The sequence below is a fragment of the Sminthopsis crassicaudata genome, chromosome 3 (genome assembly GCF_048593235.1).
Source record: "Sminthopsis crassicaudata isolate SCR6 chromosome 3, ASM4859323v1, whole genome shotgun sequence".
Lineage (NCBI taxonomy): Eukaryota > Metazoa > Chordata > Mammalia > Dasyuromorphia > Dasyuridae > Sminthopsis > Sminthopsis crassicaudata.
Genome location: NC_133619.1, coordinates 11,395,310 through 11,410,502, shown reverse-complemented (window position 1 = coordinate 11,410,502; position 15,193 = coordinate 11,395,310).

Here is a 15,193-nt window from a genome sequence, read left to right as displayed (position 1 = left end):
TTCCACTCACAGTATATTGAATACAGAGCAGATAAAATACCAATGTGGCAGTCTATTATTTTTGCCTGTGAGAATTACTCATGATAAACACACTGGTAGATCTCTCCATTTTGTATCTATTTCTTCTTTAAAAGTCTCCATCTAAAACTGAGAATTATTTTCAATGAAAAATACCTAACTCTTTCCCAGTAGTTAAGTGAAATAAGAATTCACCATTTTTCTATTACTATTTATTTGACATCATGGGGAGGGAATAATCTCTAGCAATGCTACATAATAAAGAAATTTAAGGCATAAACTGAACAGAAACCAAATTGATAATATTTGTGGCAACATAGTGGTCAACTTAGAAAATCTTAGAGAATCAGCAAAAAATGTAAATGAAGTAAATAATAGCTTTGATAAAATAGTAGTGTGAAAAATAAAGCCACAAAAATCATCAACATTTCTATATGGGGATTTCTAAAAGATGAAATTATATAAACAGAAATACATTAAAATAACACAAAATAAATGAAATATCAAGGAGTCAATCTACCAATATACACTATATATTATCTCTAGTTTTATATATATATATATATATATATATATATATATATATATATATATATATACACAAAAGTGTGCTAAAACCAATTCCTACTGGCTAAAGAGAACAAATTGTTCATTTTCAGTGTGATCATTTACACCTCAGAAATTGACAAATGCTACAAAACAGAAATTAATTTATTATTTTGATGATTTTCTAGACTTTTGGAAGTGGTGGGAAAAAATCTTAAAAATAGAGATTAAACTTAAAACTTAAATCACTTCCACTCACAGTATATTGAATACAGAGCAGATAAAATACCAATGTGTTTTCATGTATTCCCCCCCAAAGTTGTATGTTAAACATTTACCAATACACTACTATATATACTATATACTAATACAAATTCTCTAAAAAAAGGGATGACAACCTATTAAAATATATGCTTTGTTTGTGGTCAAGACATGTCAGTATGAGAGAAGGAATAGTATATAAATTAATGTATAGATTTAGTTCTATACCAAACAAATTAACATGTTATCAAAATACTTTAAAATAATTTGGAGTAGCAAAAATTCTAGTTCCTAAGAGAAATAATGGGGAAGTAGATTAGTGCTTTTGGGTCTGAAAATATGTTATAATGTAGTAATCACCAAAATATTTAAGACTGATTAAAAATAGAAAAGTAGATTAGCAGGAACAGACTAAGACTCAGAAATCATCCCACTTAGTTAAATTTAAATCCAAGGACAGAAATTACTTGGTAAAGTATTTCTTGTTTTTCAAGAACTGATGTAGAAACCGAGGCAGCTAGGTGGCAAAATGGATAGAGTAACAAGCTTTATCTTCCTGAATTCAAATCTGGCCTCAGACACTAATTGTCTGACCCCGAGCAAGTCATTTAACACTTTTTACCTCAGTTTCCTCTTCTGTAAAAGGAGCAGGAGAAGGAATTGGCAAACCACTGCAGTGGTTTGTTTTTGCCAGGAAAAGACCAACTGGGATACAAAGTGCCATATGTCACATGCAAACTATGTGAGACCAAGAGACATTCCCAAAGGCATAAGTAGTCAATGACATGAATAAATTGCAAATAGCTAGATGCATAGGCTGGATTTTTTAAGTCATTAATACTATGAGAACTCTACATTGAAACAACTCTGAGGTATCATCTCATGTCATAATACAAGGGTAGCTAGGTGTCACCATAGTGGTTAGAGCAAGGGGTCTGAAATTAGAAAAATTCATCTTCCTGAATTCCAATCTAGCCTCAGACACTTCCTTCTTAAGTGAACCTGGGCAAGTCCCTTAACCTTGCTTCCCTTTGTTTTCTCATCTGTAAAATGAACTGGAGAAGGAAATGTTAACCACTTCAGCATTTTTGCCAAAAAAATCTCAAATGAGCTCCCAACGAGTTGGATATATTTGAAATGACTGAACAATAACAATGAAATGATAAACATGAATAATTCTAAGAAATAATGGAAGATTTGTATGAGTTGTTAAAGACTGGAGAAAACAGAAGCAGAAAAACCATAAACTCAATAGCTACAATAATTTAAATGGGAAATGAATCAAAACCAAGGATTATTTCATTGTTCTGACCAATCTTGAGTCCAAAGTAGAGAAGAGGAAATGAAACACCTCCCAATTTTTCTGAATGGAGGTGGGAAACCTAGGAGCAGAATGTTGCTGATTTTCTCAGTTGGAGTCCATCTGTCCCTCATTTTGTATATTTTCCCTTTGTTCTAATACAGAAGTCATTTGGGGATGGAGAGGATGCCAAGTATATATAAAAAGAAAAGATGCCAATAAATCTTTTAAATTGGCAAGAGAATTTGTTTTTACTTTTGTTTGTTTTCTCCTTGGCAGAGTTGAGAGCTTAGATGAATTATAATCTCACACCGTGCCATTTATCTTGACTTAAAACTCAACTGGTGAAATGCATTGAGTATAAGTAACCCTGATTCAAAGCCATTTAACCCACAAAATATCAACATATGTAGCTTGGTCTCCTCCTCGCCCCTCTTTCTCACATGATGCTATTCATCTAGAAAACTATCTTCTCTTATAACCATGGAAAGCAAATATATAACAAGAAATACTGACCATATTTTTCCCCTTGAGTCTCCTACTTAATATGGTTTCTCTCTCTCCCTCCTTCCTTCTCTCTTTCTCTTCTCTCTTTTTTTCTTTCTCTCTGTCTCTTTCTCCTCTCTCTTTGTGTCTCTTTCTCTTCTCTCTTTTTCTTTCTCCTCTCTCTCTTTCTCTCTCTGACTCTTTCTATCTCTATGTTTTTCTGTGTGTCTCTTTCTCTCTGTCTATGTCTCTCTTTCTCTTCTCTCTCTTTTTCTTTCTCTCTGTCTCTTTCTCCTCTCTGTCTCTCTTTCTCTTCTCTCTTTTTCTTTCTCCTCTCTCTCTTTTTCTCTCTGACTCTTTCTATCTCTATGTTTTTCTCTGTGTCTCTTTCTGTCTCTGTCTTTCTCTTCTCTCTCGTTTTCTTTCTCTCTGTCTCTTTCTCCTCTCTCTTTCTCTCTCTGTCTTTCTCTCTCTATGTTTTTCTCTGTGTGTCTCTTTCTCTCTGTCTCTGTCTCTCTTTCTCTCTATCTTCCCCACCCATCTCTATTGCTAATGGGAATTCCATCCCCATCCTGCTGCTCTCAAAGACTTAAAAAACTGATTCCCTCCAAGATGACATCAACTTTGAAATTCACACCTCCTCGATATCCTCTGTACCTCTCCTTCTAGTTAAAGGATGTGAATGGTGGGATCCTCATAGAATCCCAAGCCAAAAGATCGTTTGTTCTAGTAGATAAATCATTTGGCAATGGAAATGATACCAGGTATTAACAAATGACCATGATATAAAAAAACTCCAATAAATCTTTTTAAATAAAAAGAGAATTCATCTCTATTTTTGTTTGTTTTCTCCTTGACACAGATGAGAGCTTATATAAACTATAATCTTACATAATGCCTTTTTATCTAAAAAAGATATCTATCAGGAGAGAGATACCCTTAGAAACATTTTTAAACATGATAGACAGTAATAATGGCACTCTATGAGTTAAAATAACTTACACTATGGTCTCGGGCCATAACTACCATGTATAATAGGGTTGCTATCAGCAGTCCAGAAGTCAAAGCCACTGACTTACAAACACATACTTTTGGTAACAGCATCTGTTCAAAGTGGGAAGTGCCTATATTTACTGGCTCAGGGCTTGTGAGCTTGGGAATACTGAAGCAAACAGTGAAATGTGAGAATGATTTCTTACATTATCTGCCTCTTAGGGAAGGCGGGAGAAAGTTATGTTGACTAGACACAATCAAGTCATTAGGAACTCACTTTCATGAACTGTTACTGCTTGGCTCTGAGACCACATCATTTCTCCACACAAAAACAATAAAATAAAAGCAATGAATGTATTCATTTTAAAATTGTATCAATGAATTTGACATCCAAAGAGGGGGAAATAGCTAGCTTGAGAAATCATACTTCTAGTCAAAACTTTTTTTTAACTCAGAATATTCCTGTATCATATTTGAATATTTTTTTACTCTCTGTTCCCCTTCTTCAACTTTGGAGTATTGTGACAATCAACTATGATGGACTTGGCTCGTCTCAGCAATACATTGTTCCAAGCCACTTCCAATAGGTGGAAAATGCCATGTGGATTGAAACATAATATTTTTACCTTTTTGTTGTCGTTATTTGCTTTTTCTTTCTTGCGGTTTTTCCCTTTTGTTTTGATTTTTCTTTCACAAAATGACTAATATGGAAGTGTGTTTTAAAGGATTGTACATGCACAGCCTATATCAAATTACTTGCTGTCTTAGTGGGCAAGGGATGAGACGAAAGGGAAGGAAGGAGAAAAAAAAAAACTTGGAACTCAAAATCTTACAAAAATGGATGTTGAAAAAGTATCTTTACATGTAATTGGGAAAGTAAAATACCATTTAATTTTAAAGGAATATATGATTAGGTCAAGCTTTCTTTTATTCTATATATGTTGCCAATGATTGGCAATGTTTGATTTGAATTTTTCAAATGCTACACAGATCAGTTCCTTGGAATCGCTTTTGTCTGAGTCCACCTTGCCAGTATATTTCAATGAAGCTGGAACTTTTTACAAATCCTCAAGTTAAAAAGAGAGTGAGAGTGTTGAAGTCAGAAATACTTAACATCAATCTTTGCCATTGGTATTTACTAACTCTGAAACTATTAGTAATCATCTCCCTAAAGTTCCTTCAGTTTCCTCATTTTTAAAATGGACTAGATGATCCTTAATATTTCTTCCAGCTCTGAAACCACATCCTAGAGTAAGGGTGAGGAGACCATTCATAATCTCATGGCATCCAAGAATTTGATTAAGAAAAAATATATGCATTTTCTATTCAACCTTTGGTCTCATTTGTCCTCCCACATGTTTTATTTTATGCATTTAAAAATCTGGCTTTGCCATATTGTCTAAAGAGTCCATAGACCTCGATCCACTTAAAAATACTGTTATATAAGAACTATCCTTGAATGAGTGAAAGATTCTTAATGAATCAATCAGATCTCAGTGTAAACAGGAACCATATAACTTTTGTAATCAATCAAAATCTGCAAAAGTCAGACAGACTTGGCTATAATTTAAGAAATTTATATAAAAGGAAGGAAATTGTCTTAGACTGAAAGTAGAAGGGAAGCCAACATGAAGAGCTGAGCCAGGGCATGATAATATTAGAACAATCAGGCAAAAGAGAAAGAGAAGGTAGGATTGAGTTAAGGCAAAAAAGGAAGAGAAGAAGAGCCATTTGTTCTACTGATGCTTCAGAGTGGAAGATCCAGGCTGATTCTTCTAGTCCATTTATCTCTCCAAGGACAGAGGAAAATTCTAAGAAAAGTACTTTTACCTCAGTTTCTCCTCTCAATGCTTCTCTCTCCTACCCACTCTAATATAATGGTGTTTCATTATATAAATATTCTAGTGATCTAGATTTTGTCTCTATCACAAAAAAGTAAGAAGAAGTTAAATAGAAAATAATGTAAGTTTAAGTTTAGGAAAGGAGATCAACTTCTGCTTAAAAGTTAGGAATTTTTCTAGTTAGGGGTTTAAAGGAATTGTCATTAAACTCAGAACTTTTCATTTAAAATAAACCGCCTACCGTTGCAAACTGCAGAGACTTTGGACATCTTTGTGTTGCCTCCAGTCTTAAAAATGAGCCAATTGTGGTAACATGACACTATAGTATGATCTTAAAGGCAGATAAGATGGATTAGCCGGTTTGATCGAATTTCTTTGAGTCGAAGGTTATTTCCTGGATATTTGTCAGTCACTCTAGTGGTATCCATCTGTCTTTCCCCCTGCCTCTATTGGTAAAGGAAATGATTAAATTAGCCATTATACTTTTTTTAAAAAATCTTTGCCTGGGAATCTTCTCTTTCCACTTCTACTTTTCAGTTAGAAATTGTCTTGATTAGGCAGGAAAGTTTCTGCCAAATACATTACTTCCAGCCCTTGTAAGTTATTTCCTTCCCTCATTCCTTACATGAATCTTTGGGGCATATGGAGTGTTCGGAGAGGATTGGTATCTCTGCTGTGAAGGCTGCTGAGCCCTTTTCAGGTTTGTTCATCCACCTTTGGTGGCCACCTGATTCACCAAATTCTCAACTATGGGTTCAAGAACCTGGTAAAAACTGGTAAAACTGTCTCAGCAGATGATATTGTTCCTGATGGGGAGCTTCCAGTGGTAGCTCCTTCCCTGGTAGTTTTAGCGGTATTCTCTAGGCACAGGACATGCAATAAAATCCCAGTTCTGCTTTTTGTGCCGTCTCTGAGTGCCCTTGGATGTGACATAGCATCTCTGGACCTGTTTCCTAACTTGTATAATGCCAGGGTTGGACAGGATAGCATCTGGCATCTCTCCTAGCTTCGGATCTCTGGTTTGCCTTGATGTAGATCCGTAACTTCTCTGTCACTAATATTCTTAGAAAGTTGGCTGGGCAGTGAGATGTTAAGTGCTTTTCCTACTGGTCCAGAGACCAGTCAATGTCAGATGGAAGACATGAACCAATGGTCCTCTGAGGCCAAGGCGGGCCTACTGCCTCTCATGGTGTAACCACAAGTAGCCACAACAGGAACAAGGGACAGATCTATGTTACCTTCTATCTCAAGCAACAAGGCTATGTAAGAGATGACACAAAAGAATATGAAAAAAGTCACCCCAAATACCTCTAATCTTCCAAGAAAAAGCAAACACAAGGGCTGAATAGAATGTCAATCAAATTTCTAAAATTAAACAATAGGGGAAAAATGTCATCAATGTCAGTTTTTTTCTTTTTGCTGAGGCAACTGAGGTTAAGTGACTTGTGCAGGGTCACACAGTGTCTGAGACCAAATTTGAACGCAGATCTTCATGACTTCAGGGCTGATGCTCTATCCACTGCACCAAGTAGCTACCCCAATGGTGGCTATTTGTAAATAATCAGATGTTTGGAATTTTATGCTGAAAATATCACATTATGTTGTTATCAATAGGGGCAGAGACACACAAAAATAAGAGAAATGATATGATTTATGGAACAAGAGTCCAATTTTTAAATAATTCAAGAGTTTTTCATCTGGGATTCATCGATCCCTTTCATGGAATATGTCTCATGGAGTTCACTAATTTGAATTAGAAAAAGATACATATTTACTTTCACTTATCCTTTATCTCATTTGTATTCCTATGTGTTTTATTTTGGGCATTTTAAAACAGGATCCTATGAAGGCCCCATAGGTTTAAGGAGTCCATGACACAAAAATGGTTAAGAAAGCTTATCTTTCCTTATTTTCCCTATCCTTAACAATAATATAGAGGGGAGAAAGTGCATTTGGATATTTTTGTTTTTCATGATATTTCTTTATTAAGGAACTCTGGAACATCAACAATTCCCAATTTCTTAAAAAATAAATTCATTAGATGTATTCTGATGGAAGTGGAAATCTTCAACATAGAGAAGATCCAACTCACTTCCAGTTGATCAATGATGGACAGAAATAACTACACCCAGAGAAGAAACACTGGGAAGTGAATGTAAAATATTAGCACTACTGTCTATCTACCCAGGTTACTTGTACCTTCGGAATCTAATACTTAAGGTGCAACAAGAAAATGGTATTTACACACATATATTGTATCTAGGTTATATTGTAACACATGTAAAATGTATGGGATTGCCTGTCATCTAAGGGGGGGAGTAGAGGGAGGGAGGGGATAATTTGGAAAAATGAATACAAGGGATAATGTTATAAAAAAAATTACTCATGCATATGTACTGTCAAAGAAAATTATAATTATAAAATTAATTTAAAAAATAAAAAAAAATTAAAAAAATAAATTAATTGCTGAATGAAAGAAAGGTAACTGAATTCCAAGGCACCAAGTAAACAGCTGAGATGGAATGAGGCCATCTAGTGGTTTGTATTTGTAATTAGATGTGGTTTGGAAAATTCTGTGAGCATCCTTCTTCAAGCAATAGGAAAAAAGCCCCAAAACAAAACCTAGTCCTGAATATGGAAGTGTAAAGCAAATAAGATGCTTCATTCTTTAAAACCCCCAATGCTCAAAGCACAGCCTTTCCATTCATGGGCAGCAGTGCTAATGAGGAGTCTTTTGTATTTTCAGTAGCTTAGATAATTGACAAAGGCATTGTAGCCAATTAAGCAGCAAATTACCCTTGGAAAAGTTCATTAATATCATGAAAAACATTGGTCTGCTAATTATTATTTATTCAAAAGCAAAACCAAAAAGTAAGGCTTTGGGTATTTGGGAGAAAATCATTTTTCAATTTAATTCAGTATAAAATTTTTAATTACCTACTGTGTTCCCAAATATGAATACGATTCAGGCTTTGTCCTTGAAAAGCTTTCAATACTTTTAGGCTAATAGACACCAAAAAGTGTCATAATAAAAGTGAAATATTATAGGCACTGAGTCCAACAATTATCTCTATCCCTAGTGCTTAGCACAGTGGGTGCTTCATTGAATACTTATTTAAAGTTCTAGGAGAGATCCAAGAAGGCAGAAATCACTTACTTTAAAATGTCTTGTTTTGTTATTGTTATCGTTGTTACCCAGTTAGTATTTGAGGGCTGATGTTGGAATTAGAAGACTTGGGTTCAAAGACTATTAGTGAAATTATGGGGGTAATTATAACCTTTTTGAGCTTCAGTTTTCCTGTCTGAAAAATTGAGATCAAATTATATGTAATATTTATCTTCCATGGTGGTTGCGAGGAAACTGCTTTGCAAATTTTAAAGGCACATATCAGCATGAGTCAAATTATTCCAAGGAAGCTGCATTCTCATCAACATGAGGGTTCCTTCTCTTTGCCATCAAAAGGTGACGGAAAGAAAGGCAGATGTGAAGAGAGGCTTGCTGAAAGTGTCTCAGGATATTTCCCAGAGCAGAGTATGAATGGAATGATGTGTGTACCACATTCAATTTTTATTTCTTGGGTAGGTTCCTATCTTCTGAAAACAATTTATTTCACATATGCCCTATCTCAGATTATGAATTTTCAATATGACAAAATCTATTAAAAAGAGTTGTTGCATTTTTGTAGATCGATATTATGTCTGGGAGCATGTGGGAAACTGTTTTTCTGAAAATGTTTCAATTCTAATATAATTTGTTGGGTAAATTCTTATTAGCAACAACAAGCACACCAGAATATAGAACTAAGAAAGGACTCTGAAGAAGAAAAGGAGTAAATTGTGTCACCAAGAGAAAAAGATGAGTAGGATGATGGGAAGATGAGGGGGAAATATGAGAGGAATATACCCCTATTATCCTTGGGGTATGGTCTGAAGAAAGAACAAGGCCCCCAGAATATGGAGAAGAGCACTTGTATTGGGATAATCCTGACAAGAGTCAGTCACGCAACATGGGCGGACATGGATGGCCATCGGCATCCTTGGCCAGAACTCCAGAACTGATGAGCTGGTGGATCCATTGATCTACATCACAAGCCATCTATCCCTGCTGATTTTGTTTAGCACTTGGCCAAAATGCCCCCAAAGTCCTCCCAAGGGGGCCTGCTCAAGGTCTGCTTTCTTGACTTTTGCTTCACATTGTGAAATTTGAAATGCTATTATAAGTATCTCATTCTATTCCTTTTAGTTTGATGAAGTTCAGATCCTAGGACAGATTGCTCTCCTGCTATCATTCTTTTATCATTATTGTTCTTCAATCTATTGCACAGATACATAAAATTACTACTTAAGAAATTTCATAAAAGTATCAGGATGTAAGGTCATCTTCTAGAGGCTCACTGAAAGTGTCTCAGGATATCTCCCAGGGTATGAATGAAATGATGTGTACCACATTCAATTTTTATTTCTTGCGTAGGTTCTTTTCTTCTGAAAACAATTTATTCTACATTTGCCCTATCTCAGATTATGAATGTTCAGTATGACAAAATCTATTAAAAACAGTTATTGCATTTTTGTAAATCGATATTATGTCTGAGTGATTGTGGGAAACAGTTTTTCAGAAAATGTTTGAATTCTAGTACAATTTGTTGGGTAAATTCTTATTAGCAACAATAAGAAGAAGAAAAGACTTGGAAATATGTGTTAGAAACAAATGATCTTAGAAGACTGATAGATATCATGACAAGGAAGGATGGAGAATGGCATACAATTTGAATTCATACAAAGAATGGATGGATGGATGGATGGATGGATAGATGGATGGATGGATGGATACAGAGAGATCAAGAGATAGATAGAAGGATTGTTTGTCCTTCATTCTCAAAGAGGACCATCGCATCAGGGAGGTGACGCCATGATGTGCAAGTGAATTAAATTGAAGGGAGGGAGGGCTGTCCAAGATCACCTGTCTCACTTTCCCCTTCTCTGGATCTACTGGCCAGCTATAGATCAGGATTATGGGAAATTGTAGAGGGCTGGAACTCTGGAGAAATAGACTTGAAACAAGGTGTTGACTCAGAGGAATTGATGAGACAATGGTTTTCTAGTTTACATATACTTAGTATAGCATGGTGATGTTCACACATATTCAGTATGCTGTAATGCTGTAATTGTAATAGGTTATATAAGAACTGGGGACAGGAAGTCAGAAGTCAGACTGGCAGACTGCTGAGGGAGACTGGGTCAGACACAGACTGTGTAAGAGACAGTAAAGACTCTGGACTCTATTCTTGACCATTGTTGTGGTATCTGTCCTGCTGAGACCAAGGCCCTTCCAGAAGGCCTCCAGAAAGCTAGCTCGAACATTACAGGAGATGACCTTGGATGCAGTGGGAAACCTTTAAAGTTAAGGATAGAAGAATGAATAGATGAATGGGGAGAGAAAAGAAAAGATGAATCAATTGATAGACAGATGGACAGGGAAGTGGGTAGACAGCTAGATGAAAAGAAAATAAGGCATTTTTTCCCTTTTTTAAAAAAACTTTCCCCCTCAATAATATTTTATACTCCAAATATGTATAAAGATAAGATGAAAAGAAAATAAGGCATTTTTCCCTTTTTAAAAAAAACTTTCCCCCTCAATAATATTTCATACTCCAAATATGTATAAAGATAGTTTCTAACATTCATTTTTGTAAGATTCTGTGTTCCAAATTTTTCTCCCTTCCTCCCTCCGATACCGTCCCTTCTCCAAGAAAGCAAGCTATCTGATAAAGGGTAAATATGTATAATCAGGCCATTTATTGAATGCTTACTGTATATCAGGTACTGCAATAAGATCTTGGGCTATAAGAAGACAAGCCCCACCATCTTGGAGTTTGTATCCCAAAGGGAGCAGGGTGAAGTGGAGTGGAGTGGAGGCCCAGCTCCCCAGACAAGGGGAAAACCCATCTCTCAGCTAGAGCAGATTGAGAGATGAGCAGACTGCAGTGTCTGGAGAAGAGATGGGTAAACAAATAAAATGAGTGTTTTATAGATAACCTTGGGGCGTGCTGGGAAGCTTAAATGAGCTAATGAGCATGAAGCACTTGATACAATTTGAAGGGCTTCATAAAATTAATAGTCAGGTACTTAGCCACTCTCTGAAGGCCTTGCCTTCTTGCCTTATTTGAACACCTTGAGGGTGCAGTCATGAGACCAGATTACTGAGGCTGGGGCTGCAGATGGGGAGAGTCTAGGCTTAATTCCTAGAACTCAGGAAGCATTTCTGCTTAGGCTGCTTTGAAGGAGAGGGTAAGTGCCCTGAGTCTGTGGGCACGGGGCCATGCCCCGGATGATGATTGGGCCTCCACGGAAACAACAATTCTAATAATGGCTCTTCAGACAATTTTATCATTGCATCAGTACTGAAACTTGGTTTCCAATCCACTCTCTTCATATGATCCCGCCCCCAAAAATCTTCTTACAGCACAGGTGCTCACTCCCATGCCCAAGAATCAGCAGCAGCTTCCTTTTGCCCCAAGGATAAACTGTAAACTCCTCAGCCTCATGTTTCAAGAGATCATAGATGGGAGGCAGGTAGAACAGGAACTCAGAGGCCATCTAACCCAATCCCCTCATTTGGCAGAGGAGGAAGAAACCTCGGTCACACAGAGTGGTAAATACTAACAGCAAGAAGGAAACCCAAGGCCTCTGGTTCCAGAATCAGCAGCGCAGGCCACTATTTATTGGACAGCATTTTAATTTTAATTATAACAACTAGTCTATCCAAGCTCTTGTATTGGTTGTTCTTTAAACTTATGAGCATTTCCTGCTTCCATGGCTTTGTACCCGCCTGATGTTCCTTCATTACCCACCTTCAGAATCTTGACTTTCATTCAGGGCTCTGTTCAGGTGTGAGCTCTTCCAGGAAGTTTTTCTTGATCTCTCCAGGTGTTAATATTCTTTCCCTCCTTAAATTCTATTACATGTATCTATCTCCTAAAATAGTGTGTTCTGTTCCCCCCACACACACCCTCTCCCCCTCATGCACACACACACACACACACACATACACACACACAAGCTTCTGGTGAATAGAGAGTGGATTTTGTTTTTATTTCTCATCTTTCTGTCCCAGCACTTAGCAGAACGTCTGGAACTTTACAGGACGTTAATAAATATTTGCTTGGCTGTTTTCTGGGGAAACCCAGGACCAGAAAGGCACAAACTTACCCTGAAGGGCAGCTGAAGCAAGCTCCAAAACACACAACCTTGTGAGATCCGGAGGAAGGTGCATCTTGCTGGCACAAGAGCCATCAAAGCGCTCGCTCTTTTTCTTTAGGTCCGAAGCATTGTTTATTTTTTAAAACAAGCTGCAAGATGTTATTGTCCATTTTGAACGAAGCTTAATATTTTAACTATTTAAAAAGAAACCCTTTCCTCTCCTTCATTACCCTCTCCATTTGTCTCCTTTGGTGTCTGCTTTGTTACTTGGGGAGGGGAGTTACTGGAAGTAAATGGGCTGCTCTGCTTCTGATTATTCCCTGAGAACCTTAGAGATGATTATGATCTGAAACAGAAAGGAAAAAAAAAAAAAAGATTCAAGGTGGAATCAAAGGAATCAAAAGAACCCGAGTTCAAATTCTGACTGCAGCACGCAGCCGCCTGGGTGATTTTAACCGGTCACACCTTCTCTGCGTCTCCATTTCTTCATGGAAAAATAGGGGAATTGGTGTAGATGCTCTCTGAGTCTTACAGCTCTTACTGGATGATTTTAATTAGATTAAAGAGACTGCTTTTGAGTTCAGGACTCAAGAAAGTAAACCTGCTGCCAAGGCTGGGCCGGTCAAAGATCCAGTTAGAACAGAAGAAAACAAGTGAATCACCAGGATAACAAAATCTCTAGTCTTGAAGATGCTCCTGAATTTACATCCTCCTCTTGAGCTCTAGTGAAGGAACCCCTGGGCCTGGAATCAGAGAGACCGAGGTTCACCTATGACCCCAGATCCTGGGGTGGGGCTTTCAAAGGGACCGCTTCCGCGGCTCCAGTTTCCTCGTGGGTAACCGCACCTACTTCCCAGGGTTCTGGTGAAAGTCACATGAGAAGATTTTTTAAACTGATTTTTTCCAATCCTTACAATGCTATTACTGCCTCCACCACTACCGTCCTACTCCTACTCCTCCTGCTCCCTTTCCTTCTTTTCCTCCTCCTTCTCTGACCTTCTAGAAGCAAGTTCCTGATCCACCCTTTCAACAGCTGTCATCCAGGTGATCTCCACCTTGTAATCGATGAATGGGTTTAAGTTAGATCCTAGAACTCTTGAATCACGGCATCTTTAACAGGCTCTGATCAATCTCCCACCGCCACCCCTTTGCCCAAGCAGTGCTTCATACTCATCCCTGCCTCTTAGAATCTTCCTCTGAAGCTGGCTGTTCCCACTGCCTCCTACTTCCCCGGTTTTGCCCACACTGGCCGACGACCTTGCACGCACTTGGTTTCTCCTTGTGTGTTGTCCCTGCATGACCTCAGAGGCTGTCCTAGCGAGTACACGGTGGCCTCTTCAGAAATCCCCATCACAGTGATTGGTCAGAGCTGGAGATCTGGAATACTCAGAGATCCCCTAGTGACCCCTTCATTTCAGAGAGAAGGAAAGCAGAGCCAAGACAGGTCTGCGACTTGGCCAAGGTCGCACAAGGATTCAAAAGTCCAGAAATGAATGTTAAAAAAAAAAAAAAAAAAAAAAAAAAAAACTTGGATTATGGACTTTTTTTTTCAATTAACAAGCATCTATTTTCTCTCCATCCCCCCCCACCACACACACACACACACACACACACACACACACACACACACACACACATACACACACACACACACACACACACACACACACACACACACACACACACACACACACACACACACACACACACACACACACACACACACCCCTTTGTAACAAAGTTCCACATTGGCCAAAAACAATTCCTCATTTTGCTTATAAGTAAAATTAAGATTTTAATAAAAACTTTAAAACGGAACAAAACATAAACACAGCTGATATACCTAAAGAATCTTGTAAAAGTATGATGTAACCAGAGCTGTGGGCCAGCCGGGCGCTCCTATTTCTTTCCGAGCCTCCCGGATCTGAGAGAGACAGTTTATGAAACTGACAGACAACAATGTTAAATGGATAAAAATGAAGAATTGTAAAAGAGCAGGTTCGGCAGAATTGTAGGAAATCTGAGAGACGCCGTGAAAGAGGAAAGTGACGTAAAAATGAATTATTGTAAAAGAGCAGGTTCGGCAGAACCGAACCGAACTTCACAAAGTATTATTTAACGAACTTCACAGGGAGTGAGTGAGCGGACGAGGAAATTCGCCCCGCCGGAGAGACAAAAGTAGGAGAGCGTGTACTCGAACTCGCGGCTTTTGGCTTCGCGGTGCACCGTTCGCTCCCCTACGCCAAACAGCCAGCTGCTCGGCTTCCCCTGCAGCCCGGTGTTGGCTCCTCCCGAGCGCACCGCCGGCGGCGATCCGCCCGCCCCGCCATTTCTCGGCCTCCATCAGAGACTTGGAAAGAAAGAAATGTGTTTATTTTTTTTTTCTGAGGGTGAATCTGCGACCGAAAACAGGCGCCTCTCCCCCTCCTGCAGCGGCAAAAAGACTGGGTCTCCCCGTTTCGCCCGGGCCGGGGGGCAGCGGCTACTCACAGGCGCGATCCCACTACTGATCGGCACGGGAGCTTTGACCTGCTCCGTTTCCGACCTG